The 16,592-nt window shown below is 37.7% G+C and overlaps 1 protein-coding gene across 1 annotated transcript in view; it reads left to right on the forward strand.

Moving 5' to 3' along the window:
• LOC135195728 (rho-associated protein kinase 2-like) overlaps window positions 1-16,592 on the forward strand; it is a 166,614-nt gene that overhangs the window by 142,148 nt on the left and 7,874 nt on the right.

Below are 16,592 nucleotides of genomic sequence, written 5' to 3' on the forward strand. Positions count from 1 at the left end.
GACCCAACCTTGACTCACTTCGACTCCCTTTTTGGGAGTGGAAGTTGGTCAAGGTTCTTGACCTTGGAAACTGATAGAAAAATATCTGCATTACGATTGGAAAATTATTTGTTAAGTAGGCACCCAACCTCAGAAATGTCATTTAGACAAATAAAAGACCAGGTGTGGTTAATAGAAACCACTACAAAAAACCAATCTGAAAACTATTTAACTATAAAGAACATTGATAATATAAAGGAAACATAAGAAAAACACATGACAGTATGAACAGCGTACAGGGTACTGTAGTACTTTCCTAAAAGTGAGGAACCAATTGAAAAAAAATATTTTGCTGGATTCCCTTAAAAAAAGGTACAACAACGTGCAAGATTGCGAAATAATATAGTTTAACCAGTAGACAAAATAAAGAAAATACATTGAGAATAGCAAAAATAAAATTTGAAGGCCAAGAACTACCTTTCAAAAAAAATTAAATCATGGCCAAAAAAACAGAGAACTGAGGCCTTATGTTCCAAAGCCACTACACGTGCCAAAACCTGTAGTAAATATGGACATACGGGAAAAATTGCAGAAATAAATCTATATGTGCGTATTGTGGATCCGACGAACACACACAGTGGAAGTGTGGTGAACCAAAATGTGTGAACTGTGGCCAAAATCACCATGCTAGGTCTAAGGAGTGTATGTATTATATATACAACACAGAATTAAAATTACTTCAGGAGAGATCAGGAATGCCAATTAGAGAAGCCAAACTAGAGTTGAGAGTTAGAGGGATGCATGATCCGCTAGGAGCAAATGTTCTCTACTTGCATTGAGCTCAAGGAATGAAACGAAAATGGAAGCAAATAACAAACCCCCAATAGATAAATCAGAAGAAAAATAGCTTTACAAGAAACTAATATAGCAAGAAACCAAGAAACTTGTGCAGATATATGTTCAAATTCATTTGAGATATTAAGGGAAATGGAAACACAAGAAAATGATACATGTATCACTGAAACATCACGAGATAGTTATGAGCTGGTAGCTAAAGATAAAAAAAGGCCTTTAGAGAGAACTCCACCCAAAACCAAAAAGCCAACAATTATTAGAGAGGTATCTGTTAAAGCAAAGACCAAGGATCCAAAAAAGTGCACAGACCAGAAAATAAGAACATACCTTTGTCTCCTAAAGTAATAATAAAAGAAATGAATGGAAATACCCAGAACAATATAGAAATTATAGAGGTTGAAACACCATAGACAAAAATGATTATGTGAAGGGAGAAGAGATTACCCATCACGGTAATTGGTGCACTAAGAGTAAATGAAAAAAGGAGACACATAAAACACATGTGGATGTAATGAATGTTTCATAGAATTAGCAACAAAGACAGAAAACAAACATACAAAAGACAGTTTAACAAACACTTATACGAAATTTTATAAAATGTAGAAGATAAATAGAAACCAACAAGGTCTAGGAGACTCACAAAAACAAAAAAGGCTGTATGTGCATTGGACATCTAGTGTCGTATAAGGAAAAACAAATAAATGTCGTAAATAAAATTTTAGAAAAATTGCAAATAGATAAACCACAACAAGAAAGTAATGCTTGAACACACTTAACATAATATTTTCAATAATTATATAATACAATGGAACATAAATGGTCTTCAGACCAGATTACATTTGGGCGAGAATTACAACGCTTACTGAAAGAATACGAACCAATGATATTATGTTTACAACATTTTGTTAATAAAACAGTATCAAACAATTGGTAATATACCTTAGTATCTACATCTAGAGAAGAAGAAGGAAATTTAGGTACTGCTATATATGTACATAACAAAGTTTGTTACGGACAGGGTACCTGTAAACTTTGCTGACTTGCAAATATCAAGCATCAAAATACGAATAAAAAACTATAACTATGTAATTTATAACATATACAACCAACCTAACAAAAATTACGACATAGAAAAACTTAACGATTTGTTTGACAATGCCAGAGAACCTACACTGATAGTAGGGGATTTTAATGCTCACAACCCAATATGGGAGTAACTGTACAATCTCAAATAGAGCAGGGAGTAAAATTGAAGAGTTCATGGAGTCAAACGACATGTGCTGTATAAATGATGACGAAATTAGTACATATTTTTCAAAAACACATGGAACATTTTCTTCAGTAGACCTTACTCTTTGTACAACAAATATAGTTGACAGAAATAGATTGGAATATAGTTGATGACTTGCACACCAGTGATCATTTCCCAATATTAATATCCTTATTACATAATAATCCTGCAAAACATGTTCCTCACTACAACATTAATAAAGCAGATTGGGAGATATGAAATGCACACAAGAAATATCCAACATTTGAATACTTAGAAGACCATAATGAAAACTAACAAAATTCTCGTTGATTTCATTAAAAAGGCTGCTGATCAAGCAATACCAAAGTCAAAGCCCCATCCAACAAAGCACAAAGTCCCTTGGTGGTCTGATAAACTAACAGAATTAATTAATATAAAACACTCAATAGGGAGACGGTTAGATAATTTAAATAGAACGTTCAATAAAAATAAATAAAACATTGCCAATATTAGAAGGAACTTTACAAAAATGACTATATTATTATTAGAAATTGATACATTAAAGCCTGTATACAACAAAATATCTGCAAAATTTAAAAGGGAAGTATTTCAAGGAAGAATAATTTCATGGAGGAAATATGTATCAGATCTCTCTAATAATACTCCCATACAAAAAATATGGGAAAAATTCAGAAAAATAAATGGTACCCAAGTTAAACCACCTAGACATGCCATATTGAAAGATGGAAAAAGAATACTTGATCCAAAAGAAATAAGTAATATAATAGGAGAAAACTTAGCTAATGTAAGTAGCGATAAAAATTTAGATGAGCACTTCCGCACAAAGAAAAATAATGAACTAATAAGAATAAATTTTGAAACACAAGAAGATATATATTATAATAGAAAATTTAATATGGAAGAGTTGGAATATGCTCTCTCGAACAGCAATAAATCTGCTCCTGGAGGTGACAATATTTGCTTTGAGATGATCGACCACTTGGCTCCGCTGGCAAAGTCATACTTATTACAATTTTATAATCATTTATTGGCTTTAGAAATTTTATTTCCTGATGAATGGCGTAAAGCTATAATAATTCCTATCCCCAAACCTGGAAAGGATCCTAGCAATATTAATAATTACAGACCAATATCTCTAACAAGTTGCTTATGCAAATTACTTGAAAAGATGGTAAATGCTCGACTAACATGGCACATTCGAGGGAAAACAAATTTTAACTCCCACTCAGTTTGGGTCACAGTGTAACAGGTCCACATTGGATTCTCTCTCTATCCTAGAAGACCATATACGCAGAGGATTTGAACGAAAACAGATCACTGTGGCAGTCTTTTTTGACATAGAAAAGGCTTATGACACTACATGGAGGTATCCTATTTTAAAAGCATTACAAAACAACAACGTTCGTGGACATTTACCCATGTTTATCCAAAGTTTTCTAACAAATCAAAGTTTTCAGGTGAAAATTGATGATGCTTTGTCCAGAACATTCCCACTTGAAAATGGTGTTCCACAAGGAAGTGTCCTTAGTTGCACACTATTTACCTTAGCAATTAATGAAATTAATAAAAATCTGCCCACCGGAATTAAAAGCAACCTTTATATGGATGATTTTGCCATCTTCTATTCAGCATCTCGCATTAAACATGCAGAGCGCATCACTTAACAAATCTATAATAAAAATAGATGAATGGACCGTCATCTGTAGGATTTTAAGATTGTCCATAAGTAAAACTCAAGCAGTAATATTTTATAAAGATAAAAGATGGAAGAAAGGTGAAGAAAATAGATTTGAAAATCAGAAATCAAAGTATACAAATTGGCCAGACTGCAAAATTTTTAGGTTTAGTATTTGATACTCACTTGAACTGGAAAGCCCACATAACATATGTGAAGTCCAAATGTAAAAAAGCATTGAATCTAATTAGAAAATTATCAAACACTAATTGGGGAGCTGATAGACAAACCCTTTCATTACTATATAAAGCAACAGTGTTGTCTATCATTGACTACGGAAGTGAAATATACGGCTCAGCTTCAAACGCAGTACTGAAAATGTTGGACCCAGTTCATAATGAAGGACTTAGAATATGTACAGGAGCTTTTAAATCATCACCAATCTCTTCTTTACAGGTAGAATGTGGTGAACTACCTCTCTCTCTCCATAGAGAGTTAGTAACGATGAAAAGTGCCCTAAGAATTCAGTCAAGTGATTCACCAACCAAAAAATTATTTGAACTAAGGGATGTATTTATTAACAATCATTCACCACCTTTTCCAATTAGATCAAGAAGATTGTTTGAGTCACTGAATATAAATATCCAACTACCTCCAATAGTAAAACTACCTCCTCCTTGGATTATGAATAAAATAAACATTTGCACAAAATTAAAATTTCTATCAAAAAGTATTCCTATACCCCCCAGAACATCAGAACAACATACAATAGAGCACATAAACCAAAAAGGTCCACATTATGCAATATATACAGATGGATCCAAGTCAGAATACGGAGTGGGATATGCTGCAGTGTCCCAGGATAAAACATGCCAGTTCTCGCTTCCCAATAATGCTTCAGTATTTACAGCAGAGTTATGTGCAATAACATTGGCCATAAGAATAATCAAAGAACACTCCCTTAACAATTTCGTGATTTATAGCGACTCTAGAAGCGCTATAGAAGCCATTAATAGTTATAATCCCAAAAATAATATTGTGCAACAGATAAAGTTTTTACTATATAATTTATATAAAAAGGGAAAAAATATTGAAATATGTTGGATCCCTGCCCATGTCGGAATAAAAGGAAACGAAGAAGCTGATAAAGCAGCCAAGGAGGCAGTCCACATGATGAGAACAGATGTAAAAATCCCTGTTAGTGACACTGTAGCTTATTTAAAAACAAGAATTGTAAATAAATGGCAAAATATATGGAACGAAGAACCTGAAAGTAATAAATTAAAACAAATAAAACCTGACATTATGAAATGGAGCTCCATATATCAGAGAGAAAGACACACACAAGTAATCCTGACACGTTTACGTATAGGCCACACTCGTCTGACACATGGGCACTTAATGAGCAGCCCACGTGACCCTGCTCCAGAGTGCTCAGAGTGCAAGGAATTGATAACTGTCAGACATATATTGTGTCATTGTCCAAAGTATGACCAGCAGAGACTGTCAACTTTTGGAAGTAAAGCATTAAAAGATATTTTGTCAGAATCTTTCACATTTTCAGTTGTTCCAATTATGACGTTTCTAAGAAACACTGATTTAATTGATAAAATATAAAAATAAGTATATATACAAAAACCTCAGAGCAATTAATGAATTTTAGATCAAATTTTTAAGTTTCTTGACTATTTGTTAATTTTAATAACATTTTTCGTATGTATGGAAATGTGAGTAAATGTATTTAATGCCTGTTTGTATTCTAGTATGAAAGCCTATGCCTCTGTGCATTTTTTTTTTTTACCTAATTTTAACTTATTAAGTATTATACTACATGACCTATTTGGTCCCAGTTCCTGGCCTTTGGCCTAGACCTGGCATTTTATCAAATCCTTCGGGCCAGCCCTATGAGAGCTGAAAATCAGCTCAGTGGTCTGGTTAAACTATTCTTATAATAATAATAATCTTCCCCAAAGAGGATAACTCATCGGCCCTTTCACAATAGAAACAACAGAGGAAGGGGCAATAGGGGAAGAGGGAGAGGCTCAAGAAGATAGGATGGGCGCCTCCCATCACTCGGCCACACCAGTGGGGGGTTGCCTGGCAAATCACTGGAAGGTGTGGCAGGAACTAGGGGCAGAGCAATGGGTGGTGGATGTTCTCAGGATCAGGTATTTGATTCCGTTCGAGGTAACCCCGCCCCTGACAAATCATCCATTACCCCACGTCACTTATGCCCACCCAAATTTCAGAAGGCCACTATTCTGCAGGACGAAGTGAAGAAGATGATGGAAAAAGGAGCTGTGCAACAAGTATGCAGTCCGACAAAAGGCTTCTACAGCAGGATTTTCCTGGTACCCAAAGCCAACGGGGAGTGGAGGACAGTAATAGACCTGTCAACGCTGAATCTGTTTATAAGGAAAACCAGTTTCAAGATGGAAACTCCGAAAACGGTTCTACAAGCAGTCAGAATCGGAGACTTTATGCTGACAGTCGATCTAAAGGACGCATACTTTCAGATACCAGTCCATCAGTCTTCAAGGAAATTTCTCCGCTTCAGTCTTGCAGGGAAAGCTTTCGAGTTCAAGGTCCTGTGCTTCGGATTGACAACGTCTCCTCAAGTTTTTACAAGAGTGTTCACCCTCGTGTCGGCGTGGGCGCATGCTCAGGGGATCAGGCTAATAAGATATCTGGACGATTGGCTGGTGATAGCAAAGTCCAGGGAGAAATTACTCAGGGACAGGGCGGCCCTCCTGCAGCTTTGTCACAGCCTAGGTATTGTGGTGAATCAGCAGAAGTCGCAGCTGGATCCAAGTCAACGTTTGGAATATCGGGAATGGTGATAGACACAACACAAGCCAAAGTATTCCCGACAGACCAAAGAGTAGAGAAATGCAAACAAGTGGTGAATGCCTTTCTGGGAAAGCAGACACAGCCAGCAAGACAGTGGCAGGTGGTGCTGGGAATCCTAACCTCCCTGGAGAAGCTAGCACCACAAGGAAGGCTACACCTTCGGTCCCTACAATGGAGGATGAAGGAGTTTTGGTCACCAACAGTAGATCACCCGTACGAGCAAATTCCCTGTCGGCAGAAGTGAGGAAACAGACTTGCTGTGGTGGGTGGACGACGACAATCTGACAGTGGGTGTCCCCCTTCAACAATCCTCCCCAGACCTCTTGCTGTTCTCGGATGCGTCACTAGAAGGCTGGGGAGCCCATATGGAGGAGTTGATGGTGTCAGCAAAATGGAGTTGCAAGGACAGAGAACTCCATATAAACGTGCTGGAGTTGAAAGCAGCTTTCCTGGCTCTACAAGAATTCAGGGAGAGAGTAAAGGGACACTCAGTGGTATTGATGTCAGACAACACCACAGTAGTAGCTTATATAAACAAGCAAGGAGGCCTAGTTTCTCGGCAGTTACATGTGATGACAGTTCAACTTCACCAGTGGGCTATAGAGAACCTGGTAGACATCAAGGCCAGGTATATTCCGGGAAAAAGAAACCAATCAGTGGCCGACAAGTTGAGCCGCAGGGATCAGATTCTGGGAACGGAGTGGTCCCTACACCAACAGGTAGTGAACAGGATGCTCATGTTGTGGGAAGGACCGATCATAGACCTATTCGCAACTAGGTACAACAAAAAGTTGGAAGTGTATTGTTCGGTAGTCCCGGACGCAGAGGCAGTAGCAGAAGATGCGCTACAACACCCCTGGGACAATCTGGACGTGTACGCATTTCCTCCATTTTGTCTAATCCGTCAGGTTCTGAACAGGGTAATGCGGTCTCAGAACCTCAAGATGACCCTGGTAGCCCCGTTATGGCCGAAAGCAGAGTGGTTTCCAGACCTACTGGAACTCCTAGTAGATGTGCCAAGAGAGTTATCTCCATGGAGCAACCTTCTGTGTCAGCCTCACGTGGAGAGGTACCACCAGTCGGTGAAGTCCCTATCGCTTCACGGGTGGAGACTGTCAAGTATCTCCTCCGAGAGCGAGGGTTTTCGCAGAAAGCAGCAACTCAGATGGCAGGTAATATCAGAAAATCATCTGCGACAGTATACCAAGGGAAGTGGTCAGCATACTGTGATTGGTGTCGTAGAGGGAACGTGTCTCCACTCGGTACCACTATTCAGCAGTTAGCAGACTTTCTGATATATCTCAGAACAGAAAAACATATGTCTGTATCTGCAGTGAAGGGGTACAGGGCTGCTCTAGCCTCAGTCTTACGAATGAAAGGAGTGGACATATCGTCTTCATGGGAGTTGGCCATGCTGATGAGGAGCTTTGAACAGTCATGCCCACCAAAGGAGCTAAAAGCCCCAGATTGGGATCTGACCAAGGTACTGAGTAGTCTGACAAAATCCCCCTACGAACCACTAAGGCAGTCCACGGATAGGAGCCTGACCCTGAAGACAGTCTTCTTATTGGCCCTGGCTTCAACCAAAAGGGTGGGGGAGCTACATGGCCTCTCATATCTCATAAAGCACTCGAGAGGTTGGAGATCAATGGTGTGTGAGTTTGTCCCAGAATTCGTGGCAAAGACCCAAAATCCAACAATAGTAGACGGCAGATTCGACTCCTTTACCATACCTTCCTTGGCAGACTTTGTAGACAACGACAAAGCTGAAATGCTCCTGTGCCCCGTCAGGGGACTAAGGGAGTACTTAAAGAGAACAAGGCACCTCAGGCCGGGGTGCCAGAGGTTGTTCGTAAGTACAGGACGGAACAAGAAGGAAGTGTCCAAGAATACAATATCATTTTGGCTAAGGGAGACGATCAGAGATGCTTATACTGCAGAAGACAGAGGGTCAGATAGCCAGGTGGGAGCTAGAGCTCATGACATCAGGGGTGTGAGTGCTTCCCTGGCATTTAAGAAGAACATGTCTGTGGATAAAATTCTGAAAGCTGGCGTGTGGAAGCGCCAAACAACTTTCACCTCATTTTATTTGAAAGATGTTGCCCATAGATCCTTGGACACCTTTTCCTTGGGTCCAGTGGTGGCGGCCCAACAAGTGATATAGTTCATCCAGTGCCCCGACGGGTCAGTTGCGTCTAGTCTAAGATGAAGGTATGAAAGTAGAATGAATGGGATGACTGGTCTTTTTTCTTTACTACTTTCTTCCTACTCCTTTAACTACGGGCAATATGAAGGAGAGTACCGTCATGTGCTGGAACGGACTAGATGCAGGTGAGATGGTCAGCCATACTGTGAAGCTATCTTAGCTGATGATATACTTTTCAGTAGCAACACACCCCTCTGGATAATAAGGAAAAGAGGGGTGAAGGTGGATCCAGTCGCAAGGGACAAGAGTAAACAGTAGAATGGTATCTACACCCAGTGGGAGGAAACCAATAGATCCGCTTATATCTTTGGTCCTAGGTTCATTGTCCATTCTCCTAGAATTTCCCTATATATTCGGAAATGGATAAGGTGGCAAACTCCCAGTCAGTTGTAGAGACTTACCTCCCTCCAATAGTAAGTCTATCCTAATGTTAAGACCGAAGGTTTGTTTCGTGTATGAACAAATACCAAATTTGTAACTAATTTGTATTTTTCATAACTAACAAACCTGAGGTCTTAACAGTTAAAGGCCCACCTCGAACCACCCCTCTAGCAGTCTAAACTGGGTTAGAAATATAACTGATGGGTCACAGGTAGCCGTGGGCATTCTGGGTATACATGCCCCGTGACCTGGTATAGATGCCATTAGTCCCTGGATCTCACAAGTGTAATTTTAATTCTACCGGTTTCCAGCTTGGCGCTAGTAAATCCTAATGTTAAGACCTCAGGTTTGTTAGTTATGAAAAATACAAATTAGTTACAAATTTGGTATTTTTTGAAGGAAATATCCTTATTTAACATTTAATAATTAGGATACTAACCCTTCTCTGGATATGGATACAACTTTGGAATAGCTTGGACCATTTGAAACTTTGAAACAGTTTCAGATTTGACAATTTCCCTTTGCAGGGTTTGTTGGTAATGCCTGTGTGCACAATAGGTATGGCTTTATTTTTGATCAGCGCCGTGTGTAGACATTACCATGCTCTATGGCAATGTTTAGGCTCCGACTTTTAGTGATTTGTGCCTTCTGTGCATCTTGTAAGGATGACCTACACAAATGCACTGGATGTGATAGATTGTGAGCAGTTTTCATGTGTGCTATCATTAACCCCACTCCTTGTATTCGGCATCTTTATTTCCCTGGTATCCTTCCACTAGTAGTATAGTTTCTCCCTATCTTCCTCCTCAGTAGTAAGGGGGAGACAGGCTTTTAGAGGACAAAGCATAGTGTTCAAAGCATTTGGAAGTGGGGAGTGCGTTCCCCCATCTTAGTTTTGTGGTCATACCAATTAAACTTCTTTGTTTATCTGGATTGAACATCTGTTGAAAGCCAAGCCCTTGAACCTAACAGCAGGGTACCAGGAATCAGTTACTGTAGCATTTGCTTCACCTTGGCAAGCAGTCTCAGAAGATAAAAGTACCATGCTCTTCACTGCTTCCTGTTCTGCCTTTTCCTCCCCTTTTTTTCTCGTCTATCTCCATTCCTTCTCCTCCGACTGTAAGAGAGGAAAAGTTTAGAAGTCCTACCTCCACAAGAAAGTCAAGAGGCAAACAACATTATGTGGAAGTTGGTTTTTGTAAGCGAGAGGGGTCATGCAGGAGTAATTTCTCAACATATCACCCAGTTCTGGGTGTGTGCATGCAGTGTCTCCTTTGGACTTGTAGCATTCTTGGTTACCCTCTTTTCCTTCCCTAGAGAAAAGATTCAGCCATGTCCCTACTGTTGTGTTCTCTCTATGGAGGCAAGGAAGTTAAGAGTCAACTCTTCCCTGAACCATAGCAACCCTCTGGTGTTTTTACACCAAGACCTAAGATATCCCTAAAACCAGTTTTCAAGCAGTGTGAGTGTTACTGTATTCCTGCACTGTAGCCCAGTGTCACTTGACTGTGTGGGTTTGGATTATTCATTGCCCAGGTAAGGGGAGTACTGAACTAGTGGAAAATGTGATCTGTCGCCCATTGAACTCTGTAGCATCCAGTATGTCTGCCAACCTTCTTAACCCTTCACCGAGTTGTCATACAGAACTACCTCCAGGAGGTATTTGAGGCCTACCATTAATAGGTGGATCTTTTGGTTTGTGGGTTGACAAGCAACCTCAGGATCAAGTGACTGGAGGCAGAAGGAGCATTCCTTTCAACGTAATAGAGGCAGTTATGATGCACTTTGGAGCCATGGCTTCTCTCTTAGAATCTTTGTGATTGGGTTAGATGATGGACTTATCTGTGTCAGTAGTATCTTCAAGAAGTGAAGGTTACTCTATGTGTAGGGATGGTGTTAGGTGTCTTCACAGGAAGAGAAGGCAAAGGTTACTTTATAAGTAGGGAGGACTACTTTTTAATGTTTTTCTCACACCAGACTTCTAACCAGTGGGCCAAACAGTTTTGCCTACAGTTCGTAGAGCAGTCTCATCTGTATATTGCAACTATATTCTGTACTCTCTGTACAGGTATTCGTTCACAAATCTTACAAAAGGAAAACAAATTATGAATCCTGGTTTCTCAGCTTAAATGGGCTTGGCTGCACCTGAAGTGTATCCATATCAAGACTCAGGTTTGTTCAGCTAGAGGAAAATTACAATGTCTTTAAAATTAACAAGAAATTAGTATCTCTTTAACTGGAGCATGTTGCGACAATCTGATCTCTGCTATTGACTTTTACATTATGTGAAGTAGACATTTCATTCTACAGTCAACTCAGCAGCCTCAAGTGTGTTGGAGATTCTCTGTTCCCTTGTAGTCATCATCTTCCCACATCTCTCCCCACTGCCTCTGAAGTAATTTTTGGGGCTGTAGCTACACTCCAGGCAGTTGATCTCATAATCTTATAAGATTTGTGCAGAAAAATAAGGATTCTATGAGCAAACACTTAGAATATTTGACAAAAAATAAGGGTGTGAGATTTGAGTGTGGTAACTCAGTGGCCATATTACTGTATATAATAATAAAAGTAATAAATAAAGATGAGAAGCATTTGTAGACAGCAAACCTCAACAAAAATTGCTCTCTCTCTCTCTCTCTCTCTCTCTCTCTCTCTCTCTCTCTCTCTCTCTCTCTCTCTCTCTCTCTCTCTCTCTCTCTCTCTCTCTCTCTCTCTCTCTCTTGCTCCTAGCCATTCTAAATTCTCATCCTTTGTTGCCAGTTATAGTTTATATCATTATTATGCAGTATTTGGTTACCAGTCAGTGGTAATGACAGGGATTTGGTTTCTTGAGCTTTAAATGTTGGAAACATAACTGAGAAATACTAGTTCCCTAAAGGTGTGTTCTTCCTAATAAAGTCATTTAGGATTTTGCAAAACTTGTATGGTAATGCTTTAAAACTTAAGAAGCTGTTGAAAATACACGCAACAGATTTTGTTCAGGCGATTTTACTTTATTCTGTGCCATGTTTGGGACAATTTCTGATTTTAGTATTTTGTTTATTTTCTCAGTGCACTTATTTCCTTCTGCACTATTTTTCATTTAAAATCCACAATCTTTACTTGTACATGTAAATGAACTACCATAATATTTAGTCACAACTTAGTCTCTTTTGTGCTTCGTACACTATAGTAAATTAAAATACTGTGTTTTGTATAAAGCTACTTTAAAATTAGATAATATATATATATATATATATATATATATATTATACTATCTATATATATATATATATATATATATCTATATGATATATAGTTTATTTATTTATCTAAAACATACATACATACATACATAGTCTGAAATTATATAATCTTAAGAAAAATAGAAAGGCAAATACAAACAAATGTACAAAAAGGCCACACATGTAAGTACTGGGTAAAAATGACTAGCAGATAAACAGTAATATATCCTATTGTGTGTTCAAGGAAAATGAGATAGAATGAAGAGCAGAAATTGGGTTCCTAATTGGTGGAAGGAAGCCTCTGTCTAATTTCCATTTAACAATATTTTACACACCACTGGAGACGATCATCAATACCCCTTGGAGGTGATGTTCCAAACTTCTGATCTCACTGACTTCAAATACGTAATGTCATATGTAGAAAATTTCCAGTTAACTTCAACTTGTTGCGATGCCCACAGGCAGTTTATGTGTACAAGTAAATAACTTGATATGGAGATAACCAAGCTATTGATATTTATGTATTATGATTATGTAGTATATATATTATATGCTTATAGGTTCCAGGCAAACTATTATTAAAGTTTGCAAAAATCCAGATATTTTCATCAAGATGTCTGCTCCCACCCCGGTTGTGGATCTTTATATCTATTTATATATATATATATGTATGTATGTAATAGTTTTGTAAATAACATTTTATTAGTATTTTAAAGGATATTTCAGGGGGAAAAAAAAGTCTTATTGTGGGTATAATTATTTTATTGTCATTTGATTTACATTTCAGATGCCTTTATGGATCAACATGAAAGCTTCCCATTTCTAGGAGACAAAGGGAGGAAAAATTTTTTTTTTCATGAGATTACAAGATTACACATAAGTTTTGTTACATTTGTTTCAAAAGAGGGGGTACCATGTTTAGTGGCCTTATCATTACAAATGGTACAGAATGTTCTTTCTAGCTTCACTGCCTCAAGCTGCAATGCTTTCTGCCTTTTTCTTTTCATTTGCTTCCTTTGATCTCTCACCTAGTAGTACATCATCTTTGTCTTTCCTCTGCTCCAAAATTCACCCCTCTCAAGAAGAAATATGTATGAGTGAGTTTCAATGAGTCTAGAAGTGGGGATTGAAGGGCTCAGTGAACTATGAAATGATAATGGTTTTATGCTTCATTCGTATTGAAAACTAAATTGTTAGAATTTGCTTGCTGAATGATAGCACATTTTTTCATCTCTATATTTAGAGGGATATTTTACTACAGTAAACAGTGCATTGTGTCTTGACTTGCTCAAACAATGTATAATTTTCTCAAACTCTCTTACCTTATGTGCACTCGACAAGAAAAGTGAAGATACAGTTTTCATTAGCTTTCGTTCATCGAATTTCCCATTTGTTTTTACTGAAAAGACATTGCTAAATTTACTCTAGAATATGAAAATACACTGCAAATTATATCATGTAAGTTAAAACTGCAAAAAGAAACTGTTCAGATAATTAAAAACATGATATATGTCCGAAGTAATTAGAATTTCTCAGATGGATTCGTTCATAGAGATCTGGTAGATAGAATGTGAATTTCTGGTTGTAGTACTATGTATCACGACGACAATATTTACTCGTGTTGCATCATCGTAAGTGGTGAATGGAATTATTTTAGTTTCTACAACTCATGTTTGTATTCCAAAACGATTAAAGTTAGCTGATGTCAATGGCAGTCAGATGTTGCGATGGCTAAGGCAGGTTGAGCAAATCTAGTTGCATCCGCAAGAGCATTTTCTGTGATGTGAGGAGGAGCCCTAGAACTTCGAGTGGGAAAGCGCAAGTCACTGGATACTGGCTTACGTAACGGATTTCACACTGATTACTTTGACATTTACGTGGATCGAATGCTAGTTGCTGTTTACAAAGCCACTGTCTTTACAAAAAATTTTGTATCAAGGTTAAAGTAGCATGTCAGCTCAAAGATTTTCTGGCTATGCTCCTATTACAAAGCAGTTCGTAGTTAGCCTACAGACTGCATTACTTTGCCACAAGGCTCAAGATCTCCCAACACATCAGCATTTTTTGCACAATATAAAACTTTGTCTGTGCAATACATATCGAGTTATTTGTGGTAATAAATATTTTTGCTTAACAGCTTTTTTCGTGAATGATATGTGGATGAAACCCAATTTTCAAAAGTACAGACTTTATCAAGAGAGCAAGAATGACTGCAGCCTGTGTCCAAAATTTTCCACGTCTTTTTACAATCTTTGAATATTACAGCAACTGTCGAATGAAATCAAGATTAGGGTATGAATTCCTTAGAGAATTAACTTGAATATTGTGATCCTTCAAATTTTATCTAACATAGTGCAGCACAATCTTGGCAGTCATATCACCCTGTTTCCCAGGTATCTGTGCACCGACTGACCGCTCTTTCTTCTGCCTTTCCCCCATCACAAGTCCGTCACCAATACTATAATTCATTCTCTCTCTCTCTCTCTCTCTCTCCACTTCTAAAACATACTTTAAAGATATAAAGTACCAATCTCCCAAAGAAAATATAATGAAATTAAGTAGTTATAAATAGGCCTAAGCCTTCACATAAGCAGATTTTGCTCTCTCTCTCTCTCTCTCTCTCTCTCTCTCTCTCTCTCTCTCTCTCTCTCTCTCTCTCTTTTAAAACACATTTGAAATATTATCATCCCTCAATCTCTCATAGTAAATATAATGAATTATCTCTATAGATAGGCCTATGCTTGTGCGTTCTCTCTCTCTCTCTCTCTCTCTCTCTCTCTCTCTCTCAACTTTTGAAACATTTGAAAAAATATTATCACTTGATCTCTTAAAGTAAATATAATGGATTAAGTATCTCTCGATAGGCCTATGCTTGCGCACTCTCTCTCTATCGTCATAATATTTCATCCTTTACTGTATTGTTCCTCACAATTTCCACAAGTACTGCCCAAATATTAAAACACTTTCTCATTGTTTAAGATCCGTCTTCAATTACGTATGAATTTTACGTCTGTTTAGTGTCAAACATTACTTATAAATAAGGTTTCACAGTAGGTTTTAAAAAAGGATGATCGATATTCTACCCAGAACTGACGTTACCAAACCAACATTAACAAATAATATAGAGCCTGTTTCTACATTCAAGTATAAATTAATATAGGACCTCTACAGAATCTTTATGGTGTAAAGTTAATGGAATTCTAGAAAGCAACAAACGCTATGATTTTGAAGCTCCGTCTCCTTTCTAGAGTTGCCAGGTGTGGCATTATTGAACAATATATGTCGAAAGATTTAAAAAAAAAACTATCTTAACTTTCCTTGCTGAGTGTACTTTTTGCTTGAGTTCATACGGGGCTTTGGTCTTTATCTGTGCTCTATCTTCATGAATTAGTAGGACTTCCTAATTATCTTTATATTGTACACTGCTAGTTTGAGACTGTCCTATAAATTTTTATTTTTTGTGATCTGGACACTACATCACAAAATATGTTTTTTGTTATGCAATGCAAATGCAAAGCGGGGCAGAGTCAATCATCCCTTTTGAGTCCAATCTGTTTTTCCATTTGCCTTTGAGAGTAAATACTCACCTGTACCCACTGGCAGTGCTCAGTTGTCAACAGTGACACACCAGTTTGTGTCAAAACATGCAATGTGACCAGTAGGGTACTTCACATTAAATGTGAAAATATCAAGTCATGGTACATAGCATTCATAAAGAATATAAATTATTTTTCAATAAATTACTGACACAATATAAAAAATTAAAGAAACTGTAAATGTAGACTTCGTTAGATTTTTAGTAATATATTTTCTCTTTCAAATGACTAATGACTACTAAGATATGGTTACCTCCATGTTTTTATGACGTAAAGCACACCAAAAGCATGCTTCAACAGAAAACTAGACAGGTTATCTTTAAAAGAAATTACAACTTGAAAATTTTTGTATACTACTCATATTATACACAGTGAAACTACATTAAAATTTAAAGCAAATTGGTGTAGATTTATTATGTTTGGTTGAAGTACAAATGATAAGTAAGGGGGTCTCTCTATCTCTCTCTCTTTATTTTTTTTCTTTTTTAAAAATCTCCTCTATCCATCTTCAGCCCTGAGGAGGGGTTTTAAAGCTGCCTTCTTACAAAATGAA

Source organism: Macrobrachium nipponense, chromosome 16 (assembly GCF_015104395.2).
Source record: "Macrobrachium nipponense isolate FS-2020 chromosome 16, ASM1510439v2, whole genome shotgun sequence".
In the NCBI taxonomy this organism is placed as follows: domain Eukaryota; kingdom Metazoa; phylum Arthropoda; class Malacostraca; order Decapoda; family Palaemonidae; genus Macrobrachium; species Macrobrachium nipponense.